Source organism: Sarcophilus harrisii, chromosome 3 (assembly GCF_902635505.1).
Source record: "Sarcophilus harrisii chromosome 3, mSarHar1.11, whole genome shotgun sequence".
Taxonomy (NCBI): domain Eukaryota; kingdom Metazoa; phylum Chordata; class Mammalia; order Dasyuromorphia; family Dasyuridae; genus Sarcophilus; species Sarcophilus harrisii.
In genome coordinates, this window is record NC_045428.1 from 582787731 (window position 1) to 582812071 (window position 24341).

The 24341-nt window shown below is 45.7% G+C and overlaps 1 protein-coding gene across 1 annotated transcript in view; it reads right to left on the reverse strand.

The window, feature by feature from the left end:
* Positions 1-9427, reverse strand: part of ARHGEF16 (Rho guanine nucleotide exchange factor 16) — a 54118-nt gene extending 44691 nt beyond the window's left edge. Inside the window, exon 1 of the mRNA XM_031961566.1 lies at positions 9410-9427. The gene's annotated coding sequence lies outside the window, so the exon portion shown is untranslated. The remainder of the gene's footprint in view (positions 1-9409) is intronic.
* Between the last annotated feature and the right edge of the window lie 14914 nt (positions 9428-24341).

The following is a 24341-nucleotide window of genomic DNA, read 5'->3' on the forward strand; positions in this document are numbered from 1 at the left end:
TTATTGCTATATAATATATATAATATTATTATTATATAATATTTGTTATTCTATAATATATTATTATTATCTTACTATTATTCATCACTATTTTACAGATGGGGAAATTGAAGCCGACAGAGGCAATCACCTCGTCCAGGATCACACAGCTAGCAAGTGACTGAAGCTAAATTTGAACTTGGTTCTTCATGATTTCAGGCCCAGCACTCGCCATCTTGATTGCCTGTTGATACTAGCTGCCCACATTAACAGCGCGCATTTTTGTGCACTTTAAGCTTGGCAAAGCATCTTCTCATTAGGTCCTCCCAACAAGCCGTGAGGTAGGGGGCTACTGCCACCCCCACTTTATCTGAGGGCAGACAGAGGTTATATAACAGAGGTCAAACAGCCAGTATCCCAGGAGAGATTTGAATCATCCTGTTGACGTCAAGACCCACAGAGCATATCATCAAACTACAACAATCCCAACCCGAAATGGAAGAGTTCTACTAACATATAGTGGACAAGCGGTCACCCATATTTTAGATCTAAAGTGAAGGGGAATCCATGTTTCCCTTGGACTGCCCATTTCACTCTGGGAGAGATCTAAACGTTGGGAAGGTTTCCAACACTAAACCAAAATCTTCCTCCTTTCAATCTCCTTTCATTTGTTCCTGGTTCTGTTCTCTGGGATCAAATACGGTTTTAGTTCTTCAAATACTATTACATCCCCCTTGCTAGGACCATTTCCTTCCCTCATACGGCATAAACTCCAGTCCCTTCACCAATGTGATTGTACCCACAGCTCCCTAATCATTTTCTAGCTCCCCAACATCCTTCCCAAAATGTGGTTCTGGGTTCAAACCCCAAGTCTGCCATTCATCACACATTGATCTCCTTAGTCCTGAGCTTCGAAATATGGAAAACAAAGGGGATGAACTACTTGACCTTTGAAATTCCTTTCAGTTGTAGAGCTGTGATCCTTTACCTTTAGTCACTGATAATCATGTTAGACAAACTTGGATTGATCCCAGATCCCTGGGGCACTTCCCTGGAAACTTCCTTTCCATCATCAGTGATTACTCTTTGAGTCAAGGCATTCCACCCGCCAGGAGGGAATCTATGATCTGTCGTCCAGCTCACTTTTCTCCAGATTTTCTGTGAGGATCGTATTGAACACTTTGCTGGAAATCGAGGTGAACACAAAAAAAGGAATATGGTCCGACGGGACTCGTGTTCCATTGGGAGACCAGCGCTGGCTCTCTGGGATCATGACTTCCTTTCTCAGGAGTTCATTAAGCAGTTCTACACTTCCAAATTCTAGGAGCTCAAACCAAATTTCCCGGTCCAGTATAGAAATGCTTTCCTTTTGAGGTTTTTGGAATTCAACACAACGGTTGTCCTTTACAAATTCTGAATTATTTCTGCTATTTATCATCTTATCACGACAGTGGTTCAATTATCATCTCCACTCATTCTTTCAGTACCTGAGGAGGGCATTCACCTGGGCCAGGTGACTTGAATTTGTCCAGGTGACTATCGCTTTATTTTATTTTTTTTTTTTTGAGGGGGAGATCGGTATTAATTCCCCAATTAGTACTTTTTTTAATGAGCTTTCTAGTTCAAAAGAGATTCTTTTTGACAAAGAAAAAAAAGCAGAACAAAATCACTATTCGGTAGTTCTACCTTCTCTCTGAGGCTGGTTTTGTTTTAACCATGGAACAAGCACTTATTAATCACCTTCTGTGGGCCAGGCACTATAAGACAGGAGACAAAAACCAAGTGGTCCCTGTCCTCCGGGGATTAAAATTCTTTCTGCGAAAATGTTGGGTTCCTAATCCTACATGCTCCCATCCTTTCTGCCCACAGCTCCGGTCTTTCCCCTCCCACAATCCCCTCCCTTCTCTCCCTGAAGAGTTAATCCTGTCACCCCTGCCCCCACTCCCTTTCTTTTCCTTAGCTCTCTCTACTAATCAGTGTATTGGGATTCCTCACGCTATTTTTATAGGATCCTGGCACACTTTTGTATTCATTCTATTATCTCACTTTTCTTCGTTGTGGTTGTTAAGGCAGTGGAGTTAAGTGACTCAGCTAGTTAAGTGTCGGGGGCTGAGGCTGGTTTTGAACTCAGGGAGGTTGTCCCTTGCAATGTCCCCAAGGTCCTTCAAGGTCATAGAGGCCACTCTGTCCATGGTCTAACAGGCTGGAGAGAGAGCTCCGATGGGGCTACAAACAGGTCAGGCTGTGGAGTTCCCGTCTCCAGTCTGGCAAAGCAGGGGAAATCTCTCAAAGGCTGCTTCCTAAGGAATGGAAAGAGGGGTTCTCGATCGGAAGGAATGACCTGAATCATCCGGACCCATAAGAAGTCTGCTGACAGGAAGATTTCAGGTTTCAATAATAAAGAATACACTCACATGGTAAGATCCAAGAGCTGGTCTCCATCAGACCTCAGCGACCATCTACTCCACCCTTACCTCCATTGTACAGTTGAATAAACTGAGGCCTTTGGAAGGAGGAGTGACTTTTCCAAGGGTCACCCAGGTAGTATATGTCGAGAGGATTTAGAGGAGGACCCAGGTCCTCCAATGTAAAAACATGCGTTCTTTCATTCAATGTTTTCTTCCCAACAACCTCTGTGAAGTTTCAAGTCAACATGTCAACAAGCATTTATTAGGCACTTACTGTGTGCCAAGCAGTTGGCTAAGATTGGGAATACAGATATAAAGCCAGTTCCTGCCTTTTTATGTCATTATCCCAATTTACAGAGGAGCAAACTAAGTGAAGAGACTGAATGACATCCCACTGACCAGAGCCAGTTAATGCTTTAGTAAAATGAGGGGGTTGGGCTTGACTGCCTTTATGATCCCTTCCAGCTCTGACACTGGCCTTAAGTGCACACTTTAAATGCTAGGCTTGAACCCAGGACCCCTGACATTGCTGCAGGTTTGGGGGACAAGGTGTGCCTCTGACCCCTCCTGGCTGGGTGCCTCTGGGTGAACCAGGGGGCTCCCTTGTTTCAGGACAGGGGCTGACCTACAATACTAAGGGGAACCCCCCCCCAACAATATTACTCCCAATGAAATCAGAGGTCAGACCAAAAGCTGGAATATCTAACCCAGAAAAGATGAAAACAGAGGGGGCTTGGATATGGCTGCCCTCCCTCCAAGGGAAGGAGGAGGATGCTCACCAGGGGCTGAGCGGTGAGGGAAAAAGTGTCTGCCCTCAAGGAGCTGACTTCCTATTGAGACTACCCAGTAAGGGGATACAAGATAATTCAAGGGGATGGAAAGGGGGGACAGAAAGAGGAAAAGAGGAAGGGACAGAGAAGGGGAGAAAGAGGGAAGAGAGAGAGACAGAAGAGGAAAGAGAGAAAGAAGGGGAGAGACAGAGAAGAAAAAGGGAGGAGAGAAAGAAAGAGAAGGGGGAGAGGGAGAAAGGGAGAGAAAACGTAGGGGAGGGAGAGGCAGAGAGAGAAACAGAGAAGAGAGAGACAGACACAGACAAATAGAGACAGAAAGAGGAGAGAGACAGAGGCAAAAAGAGATAAAGATAGAAAGGCAGAAAGAGACAGAGAGGCAGAGAGAGATAGAAAGACACAGAGAAAGGGGAAAGACACAGAGACAAAGAATGAGAGACAGAGAGAGAGACAAATAGAAAGAAAGAGACACAAGAGACAGAGACAGAGACAAAGAGAGACAGAGGCAAAATGAGATAAAGATAGAAAGGCAGAAAGAGACAGAGAGGCAGAGAGAGATAGAAAGAGACAGAGAAAGGGGAGAGACACAGAGACAAAGAGTGAGAGACAGAGAGACAAATAGAAAGAAACAGAGACACAAGAGACAGAGACAAAGAGAGACAGAGGCAAAATGAGATAAAGATAGAAAGGCAGAAAGAGATAGAGAGACAACAAGAGACAGAGAAAGAGAGACAAAGAGACAGAAACAAAGAGACAGAGAGAGAACAAGAACATCCCCATTAACAACTAGAGGTCTGAGGAAAAGCTTCCCTTCCAATAAAAGATGATTTGGGCTGAAAATGAATGAAACAAGGGATTCTGATCAAAGGAGGAAATGAGGGAGCCCCGCCTAGGAGACACTTCAGCAGAGACAGGTGGGAGAAGTGTCCAGGAACAGCCAACATGGTTAAAACAGAGAGTATGACTTCTGGCAAGCTTCAATTGCAGCCAGATCATGAAGGGAGCTGTAAACTTCAGACGAGATAGATTTTTGTTTCTTCCTTTTTGCTTTGCTGGAGGTACTGGGGAGCCACCAAAGACTCTTGAGCAGGTGTAGCAACAGGGTCAAAGTTGTGCTTCTAAACTCAACAGTGTTTCTGAATACAACTGAGTTGGAGATACCACCTCCAGGGCAATTACTGGACAAATGGTAATTTCTCAGAAAAATGGAGCTTGTTCTAGGCAGACCCTTCAGTAAAATTTCTTACATTGGTATGGGTGTATTCAATAGAACACTACTGAGCCACAATCAGAAAGACCCGAGTTGAAATCTGGCTGGGGGGGGCACGTTATTTTACCTTTTATCTGCCTCAGTTTCCTTAAATGAAAAATGGGGGTTTATAATAATGGCACCCACTCTCTAGCACTGTTGGGAGATTTGAATGAGATAATATTTGTAAAGTGCTTAGCATGGTGCCCAGGCCATAGTAGGTCTTAATAAATGCTTGTTTGTCCCCTATCCAGTGTCTGGTGCAAAGCTTCTTAAACCGTGCACATAACTGGGCTGGGGATTATGAAATGATGGCTTATCATCAGTAAATGCTTGATTTCTATATTTATTTTGTATACCTATATACTGAAGTTTGGGGAAAAATGTCTGGGAGGAAAAAGTGGAAAAAGTTTAAGAAGTGCTGATGTAGAGAACAGAGTGCTGGGGTTTTCAGCTCTGGGAGACTAAGCAAGTGTGGTAACTGCTGTACATCCTCATCTGTAAAGCGGGGGTGAGGGTGGAAGGGCCGGACAGCCACAAAGGCCCCTTCCCGACTCCAAGTCACACAGTCCCTTGTACTCGGGAGCCAAGACAAGGACCTGGGACGGTACAGGGGCGGCAGCTGCTGCCAACAGCCGTAGGGACGGCACCTGCTTCTCCTCCTCCAAGGGCAAATGTAAACAGCAGATAACAGCCGGAGAGCCAGGCTGGGCCAAGAGAGCTGGTGCTTATTAGAGATGGACCTGGAATGCTGTGCTGGCCAAGGCTGTTTGTTTGGGGAGGAGAAAGAGCTTGTGATCACGACCAAGATCTCCGAGGGCTACAGCGGGTGGTTCTGCAGGCCCGCTTGTTCCTGGGTGGCTTTTCTTGTGTTTGTGGAAACGATGGTATATAAAATCATAAAGAAAGGGCTTGAAGTCCTGGCTCTGATGCTTTGGAGCTGTGTGACCCCAGGCAAATAAATCCCTGACTGCCATGATCGCATCTGCAAAATGGGGATCATTATAGTGTTCTGGGACCTCAGGGAGGCTGTAAGGAAAACATTCCGTAGAGCTTGAATCAACAACTAAATGGGAGTTCCTGGGCTTGTGTATCTCCCTGCAAAGGCCTCCTGTTGGACTGTGGGTGTTTTTAAGCTGCCCAAGATCTAGGGCATAGAGCAGATCAAACAAAAAAGGAAGCAAAGGAAAGAAGCATTTATTAAGTGCACACTGTATGTCAGACACTGTGCTGAGTGCTTTACAAATATCACTTGATTCTTACAACTCTTGTTATAACCCATTTTACAAATGAGGAAACTGAGGTAATGAGATTAAGTGATTTGCTCAGGGTCACATAGCTAGTAAGTGTCTGAGGCTGGAGTGAACTTTGTCCACTGCAGCCCCTCCCCTGCAGAGCGATGCTTCTAAATCACAAGGTCAGAATTGGAAGGGACCTTCAAGGCCATTTGGTCCAATCTCCACTGAGAGTTTGAACACTCTGAAAAATATACATGAGCTCATCTCCCCACTAGAATTGTAAGGGACTTAAAATGTGACCGTTTCGTTCTTTGTATTTGATCCCCAGTGCCTAGTATACAGCAGGTGCCAAATAAATGCTTGACTGATTCCTGACACGGAGTCATCCTGGGTCCCAAGGTGGCCCATTCCACTTATCGGCCACTCTCATTAGGAAGATTTTCCTGATGTGGAGGCTAAATATGCTTCAATTTAACTTCCATCCAATGCTATTAGTCCTACTCTAGTAACTAAAACTTCATGGCTCTTCAAATGCTTAATATGCCCTCAATATTCTTATCTACATTATCTTATCTACATTCTTATCTACATTAAATATCTTTAGTTCAATTAATCAACTGCTATTGATCAGCACAGACCATTTTGGACATCCGCTTCTAAACCTTTCTCTATTTGCCCATAACAGTGATCGAGGCCCCGGGCAGGTGGTAACTTGAGGACCCTGACATCCGGCAGAATCCGTATCAATACATTACCTTCTCTAGGAGACCCAGACTGGGAATCTGGTCAGTTCTACTTGCTAGGTGACCCTGTATGGATTCTTTCCCCCTCCCCCTGCACCTGACCTCAACATCTTCCCAGATAATACCGATAACCCCCATCTTACTTGTGCTTTGACTTTTAAAAATATTTTCACATGGATGATTTCATTTGATATTTCCTGTACTCCATGACATAGCTGTCATTCCCATTTGGTAGAGAAGGGAACGGAGACCTGGTCTGTACTCTTAAGGGTTTTTCTGGAGTTGCCAGTGAAAGAGACGAGGCTAGAATCCACTAGAAAGACCTGTGGTTCTTTCCACTAAATCTCAATTCCCCCTTCCCATCTCCCTGGAAAGGGTGAGAAATGATATGATTCCCCAACACACTCTGATGGATATACACAGGACAATTTTGCTCTCAAACCAAAGATCAGACTTGTTTTTCCAGGAAAGAATCTGTCCAATTAGCTTCTCTCTCTCTCTCTCTCTCTCTCTCTCTCTCTCTCTCTCTCTCCTCCCCCTTTCTTTCTCTTTCTGTCTCTTTTTCTCTCTCTCTTTCCTTGTGAACATAAAGGCACCCAACCCCCAGAGAAGCCCCTGCAGCAGGCACTGCGGACACAAGGCAATGTATTATCATCGCTACACAAAGCTTTTCTTATAGGAAGGAGATAAAGATGTAAGTTATAAGGCTAATCTCTAATGGCCAGCTAGAAATAGAAACAGTCAGAATTCAGGCACAGACCTTCACCCTCCCCAAGGGCTAAACCCACTCTGGGGAGAACAGGCTCTCTATCACATAATCTTGGATTCTCAAGTCCCTGGAGCCTCATGGGCTACAAAGGACATGAAAAGGGAATGCTGACCAAAGACTGCCAGAATCACGGTCACAATCTTTCTTGGTGGCTTGGCCAGCACAGAGAGAAAAAGAAGGAGAGGGGTTGGGTGGCCCAAAGGGCAGAACGCTGGACTTCATTCAGAAAGATATGAGTTTGAATTCCACATCTAATGAGTTTGAATTGCACATCTTATGAGTTTCTACAAATGAAAAGGGAGAATACCACTTCAAAGGGCCTGGCTAAAGATCAAATTAGATAGGGTTTGTAAATGTTTATTAAATATGTCCTCTGACCTCTCCTTGCTCCAGGCAATCTCTTAAGATTCTAACTCTAGTGGGAGTTCTCCATACCAAAGAAATGAATGACTTGGGCTAGGTGGTACAATGGATCTGGAGTCAAGACTGGACCTGAACACAAATTCTGTCTCAGACACTTACTAGCTGGGTGACTCTGGGTAAGGACCTTGATTCACCCTGTTCTCTTCAGTGTCCTCATATGTCAAATGCTAGATGTAGCAGTAGATAGAGCACTGATGGCGGAATTAAGAAATCCCAAGTTCAAATGTGGCCTCAGACACTTCCTAGTTAAGGTAAACAGGGCCAGGAACTTTCCTAAGCAGTGGAATTTTAAAGAAAGGCAAAGATAAAAATAATCCCTTTCTTGGTGGAATGGGGGACCTGGGCAGAGCAGGCAAATAGGTACTTAAAAGATCTATCCAGAGGAGATTGTTAGCAGCTTCAGGGATAAGGGAAGATCTCTGGATAGAAGGAAGAATTTGAGATTTATTCAGAAGTAAGTCAGGAAGGAGGGGGCCCCCCTCCTTCTTGGCTGGGGAAGGGCCCCAGTAAAAGAATGGAGAAGGAAGATGAAGCTTGGTCCAGAAAGGAAATAAATTAGGAAGAGGTCAGATTAGGAAGGGCTCTCTATGGCACACAGTGGAATTGGATTCTGGAAGTAATAATGGGAAGTCACTGAGAGCACTCAAAATACTGTGATTTAGATTAGAAAAACTCTTAATGGCGCTGGGCCAAATTTTCCTAATCTGTAAAAAAGGGAGGAATAATAATAATAGCATCTACTTCACTGGATAACGAATAGAAAGCATTTGGCACCCAGGCAGGCTCTAGGAAACGTTCTACTTGCACGGAAAAGTATTGAGTACTTTGCAAATGCAGGCTGGATAGCTGAGGGATCCGGCGGCAAAGTTCCCCCCTTCCCAAGCGCCTCAGAAAAGCCCACCAGGAGGTCTCGCCCAACTTCCAGTCATCCCCCAGTTCCAGTCTCCGGAGAATTCCCAAGGTAGAGAAGCTCTCCGATAAGCAGAGCTCAATTAAGTAAGCCATTAACCCCAGATTAACTCTTCCCTAGCCCCTCCCAGGGACTCAGCCCTAGCGGGAGGAAGTCCTTGCAGAAGTCTAATCTCAGTCCACTTTCTCCAGCTCCCGGAAAAAGAACAAAGTGGGCGAAGGAGAGGTGCGGGAGGCGCCCCAACCCAAAGCCCGGAGGCAGGGGCCAGGACCAAGTCGGATTCCTTGGGGGAGGGCAGCCTGGGTAGAGCAGAAAGGAAACCGATGGGGGGGCGCCAAACCAGTTACCAGAATCCCACGGTCCCCCTGCTCTCTCCCGGAGCTCAGCCCTCTTCCCTTCCCGGGGCTCCCCGCTCTCCTGCCCGGACCCCGCATCCCCAAGTGCCTTCTAAGGCGCGCCCCGCAGTCCTGCGCTCCTTTCCTAAAACGAGCAGGGAAAGTCCTACAAAAGCTGTTAAAAAAGAAAGCAAGAAAGCTAGCGAGTTTCGGGGCGGCTGGGCCCGGCGCCCGTGCCCTGCCCCCGGTGCGTCCTCACCTGCGCCTCGGCGCAGCCCCCGGGAATCCGAGCGTCCAGCGCCGAGCGAGTCCGGCGGCGTCCCGTCCGCTTCAGTCCAGGGAAGGGCCGCCGGCCGTCCCCTCCCCTCCCCCCTGCTCTCCCCTCCCACTTCCTGTCCGCCGGCCCGGGACCGCGGGGCTCCTGCTGTCCGCGGCTGCAGCCTGGCCAGGGGTGCGCTCCTTGCCGGCGGGACTGGGTGGGTCCGGCTGCCGGAGGTCGCCCAGCCTGAGCCAGGCGAGTCCGGGGAGGGAGGACGGGGTGGGGTCGGCGCGGTCGCACCTGCCTACCTGGTGGCCGGCTGGGGTGGGGCTTCCATGGCCCGGTCTGGGAGGGGGCGCGGTCAGCTCAGTAGTGAGGGGAGGGGGGGGGGAGGTACCTAAGGGACTGGCCGAGGTCCGAAGCCCCGGACTCTGCGTCACCGCCCCGCCCCCCGCTTACCTGCCGCGCCAGGTAGAGGCGAAATCACGTGACAGCAGAGCCCGCTGGGCCACTCCCCGGGCAAAGTCCGCGGCCGGGACTCGGGGCCTCACGCTCGGCACGCGCTGGCTCCGCTCGCGCTCCCGCGGCGTTCTCCGCCCAGCCAGCCCCCTACCCAGCACTGGGGGGGGGGTCCCCCCAAAATCATGGGAAACTTCCGAGGACGCTTTAAGAAAGTCCAAAGCTCGTGGCTCCGTGTGTGTGTGTGTGTGTGTATGAATGCGCAAGTCTCCCTGCAAAGATCCACGGATGAGTGTCCGGCGATTCACGGGATTCTCAGCCGGTACTTGAGAGGGCTTGCACGCAGGTAGCCGGCCCAGGGGACGTGCACCTCAGTCTGAATGCGTGCACAGAACTAGGCTCGCGCCGGCCCGAGAAAGTTCACATGCATGCTTGGGGCTCCCAATCCGGCTCATTCACCGGTCCAGACCCGCGCACGTTTGCAGGCTTTTGTGTGTTCTGGGGTGTGCAGGGCTGCTCGTTGCCTGTGTTTATTTGTATGCATACCTGCACTTTTATTGTGTGTGCATGTGCACACACGCCGATCGTTTGTGCCTCCCCCGTGGATCTCTTTCTATGCACATGCATGTGTTTGGATAAGCTGGCATGTGGGCAGGAGGAGGATGGCAGCTCCTAACTCAGGGTACGGAACCCGGGCCAGGAACTCTCCGCCTTTTCTATGTCCTAGACCCCTTTGGCAGCCTGGGAAAGCCTATGGATCCCTTTCCGGAATCGTGTTTTTTTAAATACATCTAAAAAATACATAAGATATTTTTAAAAAACTCAACAATTGAAATAGTTTAAAATATATCTTACAATTATATAATAATATATGATTAACTAATTAATTATATAACATAATTTTATGTATCATAATTATACATAATTAATTGATATAATGAAGAAATTATTACAAATATATCTTTAAAATTTTTCAGACCCAGATTAGCTAAGAACCACTGACCTTAAGTAGTTCCTCAATAAATGTTGATGATCGATGCTTCCTTCTAGGCAATTCTGTGATTTCATGTTGCCCTCTGTTGGCTTTCCCCTCTTTCCCCTCCTCCACCCCAGTTCTTACCTATCCTTCCCCAAGCTTCCTGACCTGTGGAGAGCTGTGATAGCTGTGCACCTCTCTGGGCGGCAGGAAAACAACTGTCTTCTCTCTGTACCCAGACCTCCTCTCCCCCATCGCTCCCTGCTGTATAGCTACCTTTTCCAGATGATGGAGGTTCCGTCTTTTTCTCTCCCCTTCAACCTTTCCTAAGCTCTAAAAGTAGCAGTTCCTCTTCTTTTAACAAGTTACTTGTCCATGTTCCTTCATGAGATATGGTGGCAAGAATTGGGAACTCTATTCTAGGTGCTGGGGCAGAATGGAGGAAGTTCCCAGGGAACTCAATCTGCCAGCACAAATTAGACTCTCCTAGAGAGCTGCCTTGGGAGTGGCAGGGGGGTCTCTGAGGGGTGCAGGGATTGCTCAAGATCACACGGCTAGTCTGTGGATGAGATTTGAATCCAGGTTACTCTGACGCTGATGCTGCCAGCCAAGTCCTCTGCACCCCATCTTCCAGCACTGTGTGTGTGCCGCCTTTCAATTCATGCAGCCGGGGTCTATGTTAGTTTTGGGGAGGGGGCTTCATATTTGGATCCTAGGTTTATAGTTGGAAAGAACCCTAAAAGACACAGAGCCCAACTCTTTCATTTTCTCAATAAGCAAACGTGTATTAAGTACCTACTATGTGCTATGCTAATCACTGAATATCAATAGAAATTTATTAAGCACTTACTATATGCTGGGCACTGTAAACATTTATTAAACACCTGTGTGCTGAGCATTGCGCTAAGCTCTGGCCATTAATAAATATTAAGCACTTACTATGTGTCGAGCACTGTGCTAAATATTGCACCTCAATAAACATTTATTAAATACCTACTATGTGCTGGATATTGTGCTAATCTCTGGCCATTGATAAACATTTATTAAACACCTACTATGGGTTAGGTATTGCTAAGAATTGAACATCAATGAAAATTTGTTGTATAATTATATACTGGACATTTTGCTAAGTTCTGGCCATTGATAAATATTTATTAAACACCTGCTACGTGCTACAGTGCCAAGAATTGGGAATCCTATTCTAGGTGCTAGGGCAGACAACTTGTGATTTCCTTACTGGAAGAAGCTCTGAGGGGAAAGGAACTCAATCTGTACAAAGCTCTGGCTATTAATAATCCTTTATTGAGCACCTACTATGTGCTGGACATTGTACTAAACTAGTCATCAATAAACATGCTACCAGCTAAGTGATGGGAATACAAAAAGAGGCTAGACAAGTTCCTGCCCTCAAGGAGCTTACAATCTAATGCTCCAAATGATGAAAGGGAGCCCAGAAGAGAAGCAAAGATAGATCCAGTCCTCTGATTCCAACTGGTTTGCAGCCTTCCAGTCCCCCCAATTTAGGGTCTCTGTGCAGCTGTTCACCTAATGTCTTTTCACTGATGGATCAACTCACCTGTTAATCAGCCTGTTTTCTTCCTTATCCTCTTCGGGTGCTTCCCATTCATCAGCTAGGTACATCCAGGGGGGTTCAGAGAGTGAAGGGCCTCCCCCAGGGGGAGAAGAGAGCTGACCGACTTCTGAGGGACTGTGCTGGAGAAGAGTCGTTATTGTGCTCGGTCCCAGAAGCCAGGATCCAGGGCGAGGGATCTAAGTTACAAAGAAGTAAATATAAACTAACTGGTGATCAGAGGAACAAAAATTAACTTTCAACAATTTCGAGTTACCCAAAAGTGAACAGGGAACATGGGAGGGATGGTGACCTCTCCTTCCCTGGAGGGCTCCTGGGCGCTCAAGTGGTGGGAATCCCTTTCAGATCCTGGACATCCTGGGTCCACTTCAACTCCAACCTACCTGGGATCCCAGTTCCCTTTTAGTGCTGTGAGGCCTGAGTCCCTGCTATATTGTTAGATCCTAGATCCACAGCTGGAAAGAAGTGCAGATGCCATCTAGTCCAACCCTTCTCATTTTACAAAATGGGGAAACTGAGACCCAGGGAGGCACAGGATCATAGATTTGAAGCTGGAAAGGGACTTCAAATACCATCTAGTGTAAGTGCCGAATATCAATAAACACTTATTAAACACTTACTTTTTTCTGTACGTGACTAACCCTCCTCATTTTACATATGGAGAAACTGAGACTCAGGGAAGTCACAGGATCATAGATTTGAATCTGGAAAGGGACCTTGGAAGCCATATAGTCTGAGTACTGAAGATCAATAAATACTTATTAAACATCTACTATGTTTTGTACATGGCTAACCCTCCTCATTTTACAGATGGGGAAAGTGAGGCTCACGGAAGTCACAGAATCAAAGATCTGGAACTGAAGAGGGACCTCAAATACCATCTAGTATAAGGGCTGAATATCAATAAACACTTATTAAACACCTACTGTATTCTATACAAGACTAACACTTCTCATTTTACAAGATGGGGAAACTGAGGCCCGGGGAAGTCACAGGATCAAAGATTTGGAGCTGGAAAGGGATCTCAAATATCAATTAGTATAAGTGCTGAATATCAATAAACACTAATTAAACACTTACTCTGTTCTGTACATGGCTAACCGTCCTCATTTTACAGATAGGGAAACTGAGGTCCAAGGAAGTCATAGGATTCAGAGCTGGAAAGGGACCTTGGAGGCCACCCCTCATTTTGTAGATGGGGAAACTGAGGCCGGAAGGGGAGAGAGTGACGTATAAGAAGTCACAAGGAGCAAGGAGCAAGGATTGAGATTGAGTCCAGATCCTTTGTTGTTCCCAGATTCAGCATCCTTCCCATGACACTGGGCTGTTGCATGATGGGGATCAGCTGCTGTTTCCAGTGCTTCCCCTTAGGGCTCTTCCTCTCATGCATGGAAAGTTAAAAGCCTCCTTTCCCACTATCAGATGGAGAAGAATGTTTTCTCCCCTTGCACTCCACCCATCATTCCTTCTCCCTTTGCCCAAGCCGGCTGAGTGGGGACTCTGCCCCGCCCTCTGCTGTTTCGAGGTGGGTATTGCAGGGACCCCCAGGCTGTGTCAACATTGGCAGGGCAGGTGTGCTTGGTCCTGGAGGTTCTGGAGCTGCATGACTGCCCTCAGTTTCCCCCTAGACCCCTCAGGTCCACGGTACCTGAAAAGCCCTTGGATGAATGAGAAACCGTGTCCAGTAGCTGGGAACAGACTGCTTTTCATCCAAGTCTCTGCTGCTTTTTTCTATGTCTAAAATTCTACTCCTGCTACAATAATAATAATAATAATAATAAATCAATAATTTATAGCACTTAAATATTTACAGGACATTTCACATAAATTGTTTTGGCTGTTCTCTAGCTCAAAAAATTCGGCTATAATAATAATAATATTTATATAAAGTTTAAGGGCATTTGGATGGTGCACTGGATGTGGAGCAGGAAGATTCAGCTTCTCGAGTTCAAATTTGACTTCAGACACTTACTAGCTAGTGATCCTGGGCATGTTGCATAACACTGTCTGCCTCAGTTTCCTCCTCTGTAAAACAAGCTGGAGAAGGAAATGGCAAACCACAAGCTGCATGACCCTGAACAAATAACTTCACCTTGTTTGCCTCAGTTTCCCCATCTGTAAAAATGGGAATAATGACAAGCCTACCTTACAGGGATATCATAAGGATCATCAGTCTTTGAACAAGCATTTATTAAGGAAGGCATAGGAATCTAGATGACACCGGCTCTAGAGGAAGTTCAAATCCAGCTTCAGACACTTATTTGCCATTTGAAACTGGGCCATCATAACCTCTATTGACCTCAGTTTCCTCTTCTGTAAAATGGGGAGAATAATAACACCTCCCTCCCAAGGTTGTTGTGAAGATAAAATTTGAGGTGGTACATTATTTAGTGCCCCACACATAGTAATTTAAAAATAATAAATTTACTTTGTTATATAAATGATTATATAAAATAAAATAAATAAAAATAATTTACTAAATGCCTAATTCCTATCTTCTTATCCCTTTCCCCACCCTATGTCTTAGTACTGACCCCAGGGAGCTTGCCTTCGGTCTATAGGGAGAGCATCACCTTGCCCCCCATCCAGGTTCAGGGAAGTCCCCAAGACTACGCAACTAATAAGAATCAGAGGCAAGATTTAAACTCAGGTTCTTGGACTCTAGAGTCAATTTTCTTTCAATTGCACCACAATCGGACGTGCACGAATTTATCACGTTTGCAAAACCCTTTGTAAACCTGAAAACATCATTTAGAGATCAGTTATTACATCTCCTGTCCTTTAGCAGAAATCTGAGGACACTCTGCCCTCTGGTGGCCGTCTTTGGGCATAGCACACCCAGAACTTGATCTCTGCGGAGAACTACTCCCTTAAAGGAGGGAGCCGCTCGAGTGCATCTATGGGTACCCCGGAATCTAGGGGATTTGGGACTTCTAATCCAACTTCTTCCCCTTAGACACACATCTGTGTGCTTTAAGACTTTTACAAATACTCATTTGATCCTTACAATAATCTTGGGAAGTAGAGACGATTACCTTTCCTATTTTGCAGATGGAGAAACTGAGGCAGGCAGTGGTTAAAGAGACTTACCGAGGAAGTATCCGAACTGATGTCTTCTTGATCCAAGTGCATGAGAGTTATATACTCCCATGACCCAACACTCCTGAATGCAGAACCAGACTAAAATATCGTTGGAAAATGCTTAACAAAAATAAGTTAAAAAAAAATACAATACAGCATAAATAATATTAATTAGTGGTTTTCTAAGTGGAAATGTGGTCCACCTGACAACTAGATATTATGCCATCTACCTTTATTTGTGTCAGAAGCTATTCCCCATAAATATTTAACCGTTGGCCACATAAGGAAAATGAAAATCCCTTCTAAGAAAAATTAAATGAGCATCCATTTAAGAATAAATGAAAATTAATAAGGAAAAGGGAGGATTTCTTAGGAAGGAGAAGAGAAAGAAACGTTTTTTGTTTCAGATTTTTCCCCATGATTTTTTAAAAAGATATATTGTGGATTTCTGGCTTCTGCCCCCCTTCTGATGGCATCCTTTACGTCCACACATTTAAGCCTATGTATTTTCTGCAGAAATCATGTCTATTCCAACTCAGGAGTCCCTCCGGTATCTGCCAAGAAGGTAGAGAGAGGTCCGAGTCCCTCCTCTGGGACCTTTTTCCTGTGACCCAAAGCTCAGAATTCTCTCAACAATATATTCTTCTTGTGAATAATGAAGTTCTGACAGAAAAGAAACAAAACGGGTGGAATCAGGCTGCAACCCTCGGGTTTTTACAGGAGGGGAAACTGAGAGCTGAAAGAAAGTGATTTCCCCCTGACAAGGGTAAGTTAGCGGGAACAAGCTGCTCCCAGCGATCGGAAGGCGCTCAGGGTGACTGACCAGACTCCCTCCCTTCCAGCCCCCACACGAAGGGCTGAGGCCTGAGTATGGGAGAGCACTGGGACCTCCTGCCCGCTGGTCTCAGCCTCGTCTGACTTTTTACAGCGTCTGATGCTGCTAGAGCTGGGCCAGGGGGCTGGGGAAGGGACGGGGAGGGCGGCAGGTTTGGGGGCCACACTGGGAGGAGTCCTTTGCACCGCATCCTCAGGGAATAGCCAGTCACCGCCGGCTGGGCTCGGGGGAGATTCTGGGGGAGGCCCGGGAGGTCTCCCTGCCTCCAGCTCGGGCCTCTCACCCACCTAGCTGCCCTTTCAGCAGCGCTCTGACCCCCCCCCCCCGCCCCCCCCATCACAGGCTCAGGCGTGCAGCCGGGAGTTTGCCTGCCCATTGTCTCCCCGGCCGGGGGGTGGGGGGGGGGGGAGCCCTCTCCTCAAGACTGCCAAGTGGGAGGTCTGTCGCCCACAACGGGCCCCCTTGTCATCCTCTCCTCGGTTTCTTTCCTTGACCTATTACATAATCCCGGGCTCCACTCGGGCATTTCCCGCCTTGGGACCAGGCCAGGAGAGGGCTCTGCTGTGACCTTTCGGGCGGCCCTCGGGGCGCTTCTAAAGGGACATGTCTCGGGGAAGGAGAAGGACCCGAGGGGAGGGGCGGGCCCCAACAGGGGACGTCTGTTCCCGCTGGGAGCTGGGGGCTGGGGACTCATCCCTTTGGCAGCAGGAGGACACTGGCTGTCCAGCCCGGGGCCCAGCGCCTAGCAGATGCCCGACCAGCTGGCACGGTCTGCTCTGACGTGCCAAGGCACCTCCCTAGCTGCTTCCTGGGTCTATGACTGCCCTTCCCTGCTCCTTCTTTCCTTCCTTCCTTCCTTCCTTCCTTCCTTCCTTCCTTCCTTCCTTCCTTCCTTCCTTCCTTCCTTCCTTCCATTCCTTCCTCCTTTCCTCCTTCCCAGCCTCCTCCCTCCCTTCCTCCCTTCCTCCTTTCTTTCCCTCCCTCTTTCCTTCCTTCTTTCCTTCCTCCCTTCCTCCCTCCCTTTCCTTCATTCTTTTCTTCTTTCCTTTTCTTTCTTCCCCTTACCTCCCCTTTCTTTCTTCTTTCTTCCTTTCCTTCCCTCCCCTTCCCCCCTTCCTTCCTCCTCCTCCCTTCTCCCCCTTCCTCCCTCTTTCCTTTCCCTTCCCCCTTTTTTCCCCCTTTTCCTTCCTTTTCCCTTCCCTTTTTTTTCTTCCTTTTTTTCCCTTTTCTTTCTTCTTTTTCCTTCCCCCTTCTTCTTCCCTCCTTTCCTTTTTTCCTTCCCCCCTTCCTTCTTCCCTTCCCCTTCCTTCCTTCCCTTCCTTCCCCCTTTTCTTTCCTTCCTTCCTTCCTTCCTTTTTTTCCCCTTTTTCCCCCTTTTTTCCCCTTTTTTTCCCCTTTTTCCCCCCCCTTTTCCTTCCTTCTTTTCTTCCTTCCCCCCTTTTCTTTAAACAAAGGAGAAAAGGAAAAACTTGGGAAATGGGTCTTAATAAATGAAATGAAAAAGAAAAAAAAAAAAAAAGGTTTGAATCAAGGGTTTCATTTTACAAATTTTATTGGAGGGCATAAAGGGACAAAAAATTTTAAAACCTAATTATCCTAAAACCATTTAAGGGGAAGGTGAGGGGATTAAAAGGTGGAAAAGTGGGAAGGGTTTTTTAAATCAAAAAAAGAAATCCAAAAAAGGAAAATAATTTTTAAAAAATTTTCTAAAACCTAATCAAATTTTGCAAAAATAAATTTTGGGGCAAAATAAATTTTACTTTTATTTCTAATTTATTTAAAATTTCTCTCTTACCTCCATTTAATAGAAATTAGGGTAAAAGTGAAAAAAAATTGGAAAAGAGGTTTGGAATTAATACTTAAAATTCCATTTATTTCCTTTTAAAACTATTTTTTAAAAATAAAAAAAAATAAAAATTTAAAAAAAAAAAAAAAAAAAAAAGATCCTCTTTCCTTTAAGCCCCAGGAAAATTCCCTCCCCCACCCGGGCTTTTTAAAATTTTTTTAATTTTATCTGTAAAATTTATATAAAAAAAAGTTAAAAAGTTTTCAGTTAGGCCATTTATTTCCCCACCCCAAAACCCCAACCCCAAGGAATGTTTTTTTTTTTTCTTGCAATTTTCCCCCAAAAAGGGTTTTTTAAAAAGATTACCTCAATTGACAAGATACGCTGCCCACAGCCCCTATCTCTACAAGGAAAGGAAGGAGGTACATTTCCTCCCCAAGGTCCCCAAGGTCCAGGTGGGTCATGATAGTCACATGGCACCTGACTCTGTTTTAGCAATTTTATTTTCATTATTGTGAACTGGGTAACTGGAGGGGGCCAAGTGATGCAGACCGGTCATTTATAGTCAGGAGGGCCATCTCCAGTTGTCCTGATCTAGGACACTGTACCCAGATGTTTCTGGAGGGGAAAGTGAGGCAGGTGACCTCGCTCAGCCCTCCCTCCCTCCAATCCAATTCACTTGCATTTCCTGGCTTCACTTCCCTGACATCATGGTCCTCTTGGAGGATGAAGGGCAAAGTACAGCAAAAATGAGCCAGTGGAGGCCAAAGGAGTCGGAGTGATTTCCCCCAAAGTCCCACTGCTAGTGTCAGAAGTGAGACGAACCTGAACTCTTTTGCTCCAGAACCAGCGTTCTACATTGGATTGCCTCACCTATATTGCCCTTCCAGCCTTAACCCCATAATGGTTCATGGTCAGGAATAAAGAGGCAGCCAGGGGCACCAGAGTGCACAGAGCGCTGGACATAGAGTCACGTAGACTCATCTTCTGAGTTCAAATCCAACCTAGCTGTGTGACCCTGGCCAAGTCAAGTCACTTACCTGATTTGCCCAGTTTTCTCATCTGTAAATGAGCTGGAGAAGGAAATGGCAAAATTACTAGCTGCATGACTCTGGGCCAGTCACTTGTCTTTTTGTGCCTCAGTTTCCTCATCTATAAAATGACCTGGAGAAGGAAATGGCAAAGTTACTAGCTTATGACTCTGGGCCAATCATTTATCTTTGTGTGCCTCAGTTTCTTCATCTGTAAAATGAGCTGGAAGGAAATGGCAAAGTTACTAGCTGTATGACTCTGGGCTAGATATTTAAACTTGTATGCCTCATTTTCCTCATCTGTAAAATGAGCTGGAGAAGGAAATGGCAAAGTTACTGGCTGTATGACTCTGGGCCAATCATTTATCTTTGTGTGCCTCAGTTTCTTCATCTGTAAAATGAGCTGGAAGGAAATGGCAAAGTTACTAGCTGTATGACTCTGGGCCAGATATTTAAACTTGTATGCCTCATTTTCCTCATCTGTAAAATGAGCTGAGAAGGAAATAACAAGGTTACTAGCTGTATGACTCTGAGCCAGTCACTTAATCTTGTGTGCCTCAGTTTCCTCATCTGTAAAATGACCTGGCAAACCACTTCAATATCTCTACCATGAAAACCCCAAATGGGGTCAAGAATAGAAGGACAGGGCTAAACAACAAAACAACTCTTGGGGTTCTTTCCCACCTTAATCCTGATAATGGTTCATGGTAAGGAAGAAAGGCCATTAGTTAGTTTGAATCCCAACGTGGCCACTTAACACCTGCGTAATCTTGGGAAATCATCACCTTTCTGGTCCTCAGTTTCCCTAATGTGCCAAATGAGAAGCTAGGCTAAGAGGACCACCTTCCTGCTCTCAATCTGGGTTCCTGGAGTCTCTGACGTCTTGGCAAGGACCTCTCAGGGAGGCGAGACTGTTACCATCTGTTTTGGATCATTTAGAGCACGGTACCATCTTCCTACCTGTATTTCCTCTCAGAGAGACTCACCCAGGAGTTCTTCCCCTCCTCATTCCTGCCCTGTCACACAGGGCAGCTGCTCCTGGGGTTTCAGAAGTTTCAGAAGCTTCGGCTTCCTCCATCCAGACCTGAAAGGACCCTCAGAGGCCATTTCCTACTATGGTCTCTTTTTCCAAAGGCGACACCAGAAGGTCACTTGCTCAAGGTCACGTAGGACCACTGACCTGAAGGCCAAAGTCCCTCCTACCTCTCTTTTGGGCGACAAGCCCCACATGTGGCTGAAATATCATCATCCACGCTGAAATTAGTTCTCTCTCTCAAAAATGGGTAGACTGATCAGGCCCCAATGAAGCTAATCGGTGATTGTAAAAACCATTAAAAAAAAAAAAAAAAACAGAAAACAGATCTTTCTTTGACCCATTTTCTGGTCTCCCCCCATCCGCCCTCATTGATTTCCCTCCTCTCCCTCCCTCCCCCCTTCCCCCTTTTCCCAAATGAAGCCTTTTTCTCATCACTCTCTGGTGAGCCACTAGGACTGAGCAGACAAAGTCCACTTGTCAGCAATATTCTCTTAAAGTCTCTGTTCTCTTTTTTTTCCTCTGGGGTCCCCCTCACAATAGCTCTATTATCAGATAGTTCTCTTATCCAATAGATTTTCTCTCTCCCCTCCGGGGCTAATAAGGAGAAAGGTTGCCAGGCCGAACAAAGATGGGAGGATTTTCACTTGCAGTCATTCAGCTAAGACTAAAACCCTAACACGCTGAACTCCGGGGAGGTGCTATTGTGTGGGACGTCGGATCCTGTCATCTGATCACTCTGAATGACTTCTTGAAACATGGGCCATTCATCAGTTTTGTAATTCACATCATTTGTCCTAAGAGAAGGGAAACATATTTCCCAGAGAGAAGGCTTTCAAGTCATTTTTGTACCTCGCGCTCCCCCTGAAAGCCACATGTCTGACCATCATAGCTTGAGACTGGGCCTGCCGCTTTGTTAGTCCCATCAGGAGGAAAAATAATCTTGAAATATTCAAATGCTTTCTCCAATCCCTCCACTCCCCACCCCCCTAGCCACCCCCCCCTACCTTAACATCTCCCCATGGAGACGTGCTTTTCTTTGAGAGAGATTTTTTTTAAAGTCACAACTCCCTAGATTTTGGACCTGGAATTATAAATTTAAAGCAGGAATAGATCTCTGAGGCTAGAACATCCAAACCCTTTTCCATATTTTACAGAGTAAACATTTAAGTGACTTACTCAAGCTCAGAAGTCCATTTCCTACCTCCATCCCTTTGCCCAGGCTCCCCCCATACCCCCCAACCCTTTTCTTCTCACCTCAGATTCTTAGGAACCTTAGTTTCCTTCAAGAATCATCATCACTAACCAGGAAGATTTTTCTAATTTCCTTCCCCCCCCCCTTTTTCTTTTTTTTCCCCCCCTGATTTCCTTTAGTTGTTAACAGCAGGTTTTTCCTCCAGTTAACTTGTCTTTGTTCAGTTTGCACATGGTAGAATCTCCAGTTAAAGGTAAGGAGGAATGGGAGGGTGGGGGTATCTAAACTAGCTTTAAAGTCTAGGGGATCTGGGACTGAGACCTGTCTGCATATCAGTCTGGCTGTGTGACCTTGGATAAGTAACTTTATTTTTAATAGATAAGATAAGGCAGGTGCAAAAAAAATTAAAAGAAAAAAAGAAATAAATAAAGAGACAAAACAGGTGCTTGTCTGAATGATTCAAAGATTTCAAATCAAGGAAGATTTTCCCTATATTGTTGAAGTCACAGGTCAGCTCCAAAAGAAAATAAATCTCTACATCATTTTTGAACTTGTATCCCCAACAGGGGCAATTTTATTGGAGGAAAGTGTCCAGATTGTGATTTCAGTGACATGTCAGCTGAAGCAGTTCATAAATTCTTCTACTCTTAGAGAAATTTTCTGGGAGTTCTCATAAGGGAAATAATTTGCTAAGGGTCCCCCGGCTATGATATAGCAGCCAGGACCAGAACCCAGAAAGCTGGCCCTTTGCCCACTCCCTCACGCCGTGCTGGACAGCAGCTGACAGATCAGTCCCCGGTGATATGAGTTGGGTATCAGCGGATCGTCTGCATCCTTTGCTCAGGGGGGGTCCCTGCATTTTGGAGAAGTTGGTAGAAGCAGTCATGATTGACTGGAAGGCTAAAGTAGCCAGGGAAGGGCTTCTCGGAGACCAAAAAGCAGCCTGGCGTGACTTCTCCGATGATCTCCCATGACAGCTCGATCTGGGGGTAAAACTGAATATCTTGGTATGAGTGGAAAAGCCCTTCATTGTCTGAGATTGGGCACTTAAATTACTGACTCTTGGGGGCAGGGACCACATGTTCTTTTTTCTTTGATTAGGTTGTGACAGTGAGTGAAAAACTCAAGGGACTAGAGATGGCGGTAGGGGCCCGCTGGCCATAAAAAAAAATAATAAACACCAGAAGTACGCAGGATCTTCATGCCAAATAGCTTTCCACTGGACAAACCAGAGTTTCCATTTTGGAGGTGAGAAGACTGAGGCTGAAAGATGTTCAAGGCTGTATAGCCCGGAAGCGGCCAAGGGGGACTTAGAGCTTCAATTCAATTAGATTTAACAAGTATTTATTAAAGCGCCTACTAGGGGCCAGACATTGTTTTAGGCAGTGCTGATACAAAGGCACAAGATGAAACCTATTCTGTCCTCTTGTGTGTGATGAAGAGACAGAATCAGAGATTATATATATACAGAGATCTAGAGAGACACAGAACAGCAGAGACAGAGAAAGTTAGAGAAAGAGACAGAGACAGAGAAATCAAAAAGGGAGAAAGAGGGAGGAAGAGAGTGTGAAATAGAGGAAGAGACAGAGAAGGAAAATCGAGAGAAGGGAAAGAGAGAGGGAGAGACAGTTAGACAAAAGCATATTGAGAGAGACAAAGAGATAGAAAAAGGGAAAAGAAAGAAAGAAGAAAGGAAGGAAGAAAAAAGGAAGAAAAGAAAGAAGAAAAGGAAGGAATGAAAGAAGAGAAGGAAGGAAAGAAAGGAAGGAAGGAGAGATAGAAGGAAAGAAAGAATGAAGGAAGGAAGGAAGAAAAGGAAGGAAGCAAAAGAAGGAAGGAAGGAAAGAAAGAAAGGAAGGCAGGAAGGAAGGAAGAAAAAAGAAAGGAAGGAAGGAAGGAAAGAAGGAAGGAAGGAAGGAAGGAAGGAAAGAAAAAGAGATGGAGAAATCTTGTCTTTTGGTAGAAATCAGCAACTCTTCTGCTCTTAAGAGATGCATAGAATGAGGCAAGGCAGCACAGCAAAGATCAGAGTCAAATTCAGGTAGAAACAGAGCCACTAAACCCTTTTTTGATGGCAGCATATTGACTTAGAAAACCACGCATTAACACTGTTATATTGTATTTTCATTCATTAAAAAATCCCAAATATTTCCTAATCAATTTTTTTATTGCAGACAATTGGGGTTAAGTGACTTGTCCATAGTCACACAGCTACTACTGTGCTTGGTGTCTTGAGGGTGAATTGAACTTAGGTCTTCCTGACTTCAGGGCCAGTGCTCTATTCACTGCACCATCTAGCTGCCCCTTCCAATTAAATTCTAATTCAGTTGTGGACTAAATGTTCAGTGGTATGTTTGACATCTCTGGAAAGAGTTGGCTTAGAAGTCATGAAGACTTGGATTCAAATCCTACCCCAGGCATAATTAATTGTATGAGGAGTTATTTAGCCTTTGTGCATCTTAATAAATGAGAAGGTCACATCTGAAAAAGTTTCTCCTCAATAGGAGTTTCTTTAGACAGATGAATTGTGCTCTCTCTCTCTCTCTCTCTCTCTCTCTCTCTCTCTCTCTCTCTCTCTCCCCCTGTCTCTCTATCTCTATCTTTCTGTCTCTCTCTCTGTCTCTGTCTCTCACTATTTCTATCTCTCTGTCTCTGTCCCTCTGTCTCTCTCTGTCTCTTTGCCTTTACCTCTGTATCTGCCTCCTGCTCTCTCTCTCTCTCTCTCTCTCTCTCTCTCTCTCTCTTTCTCTCTCTCTTTCTTTCATATACACACACACACACTCACAATCTCATGTACGAATCCATCCTAGCCCTTCCTGAACTGCAGGACTCTCCTCAGAATCTGCTTTTCTTGCTCATTCATTCTTCAAACGAGTTTTTTGTGTGTCTGTCTTTACCATAACTAAGTTCCATATGAGTGCATGTGTTTTTGTGCGTTTGCAGGCAGACGTGTGAGCACAGGTGTACGTCACACACCTTCATGTAGGACACAAAGCTGGTTGGAGGGACGCTCCTGCCTGCTTGCCACCAGTGCGGGTCTGTTTACCCTCTTGGCTCCAGGCCCCCACATTGCTCGTTAGAGCTCTAATGACAGAGACCTTCCCCCCAGGGATCTTCAATTCTAGTAGAAAGGGAATTCATAGCCTGGACAGCTCAGAAAGGAAGCAGCTCCCAATCTGAGCGGTGCGAGGAGGAGGTAGTGAGGCATACATAAGATACTTGCAATTCAAGGACAGTGAGAAGAATGCAAGAG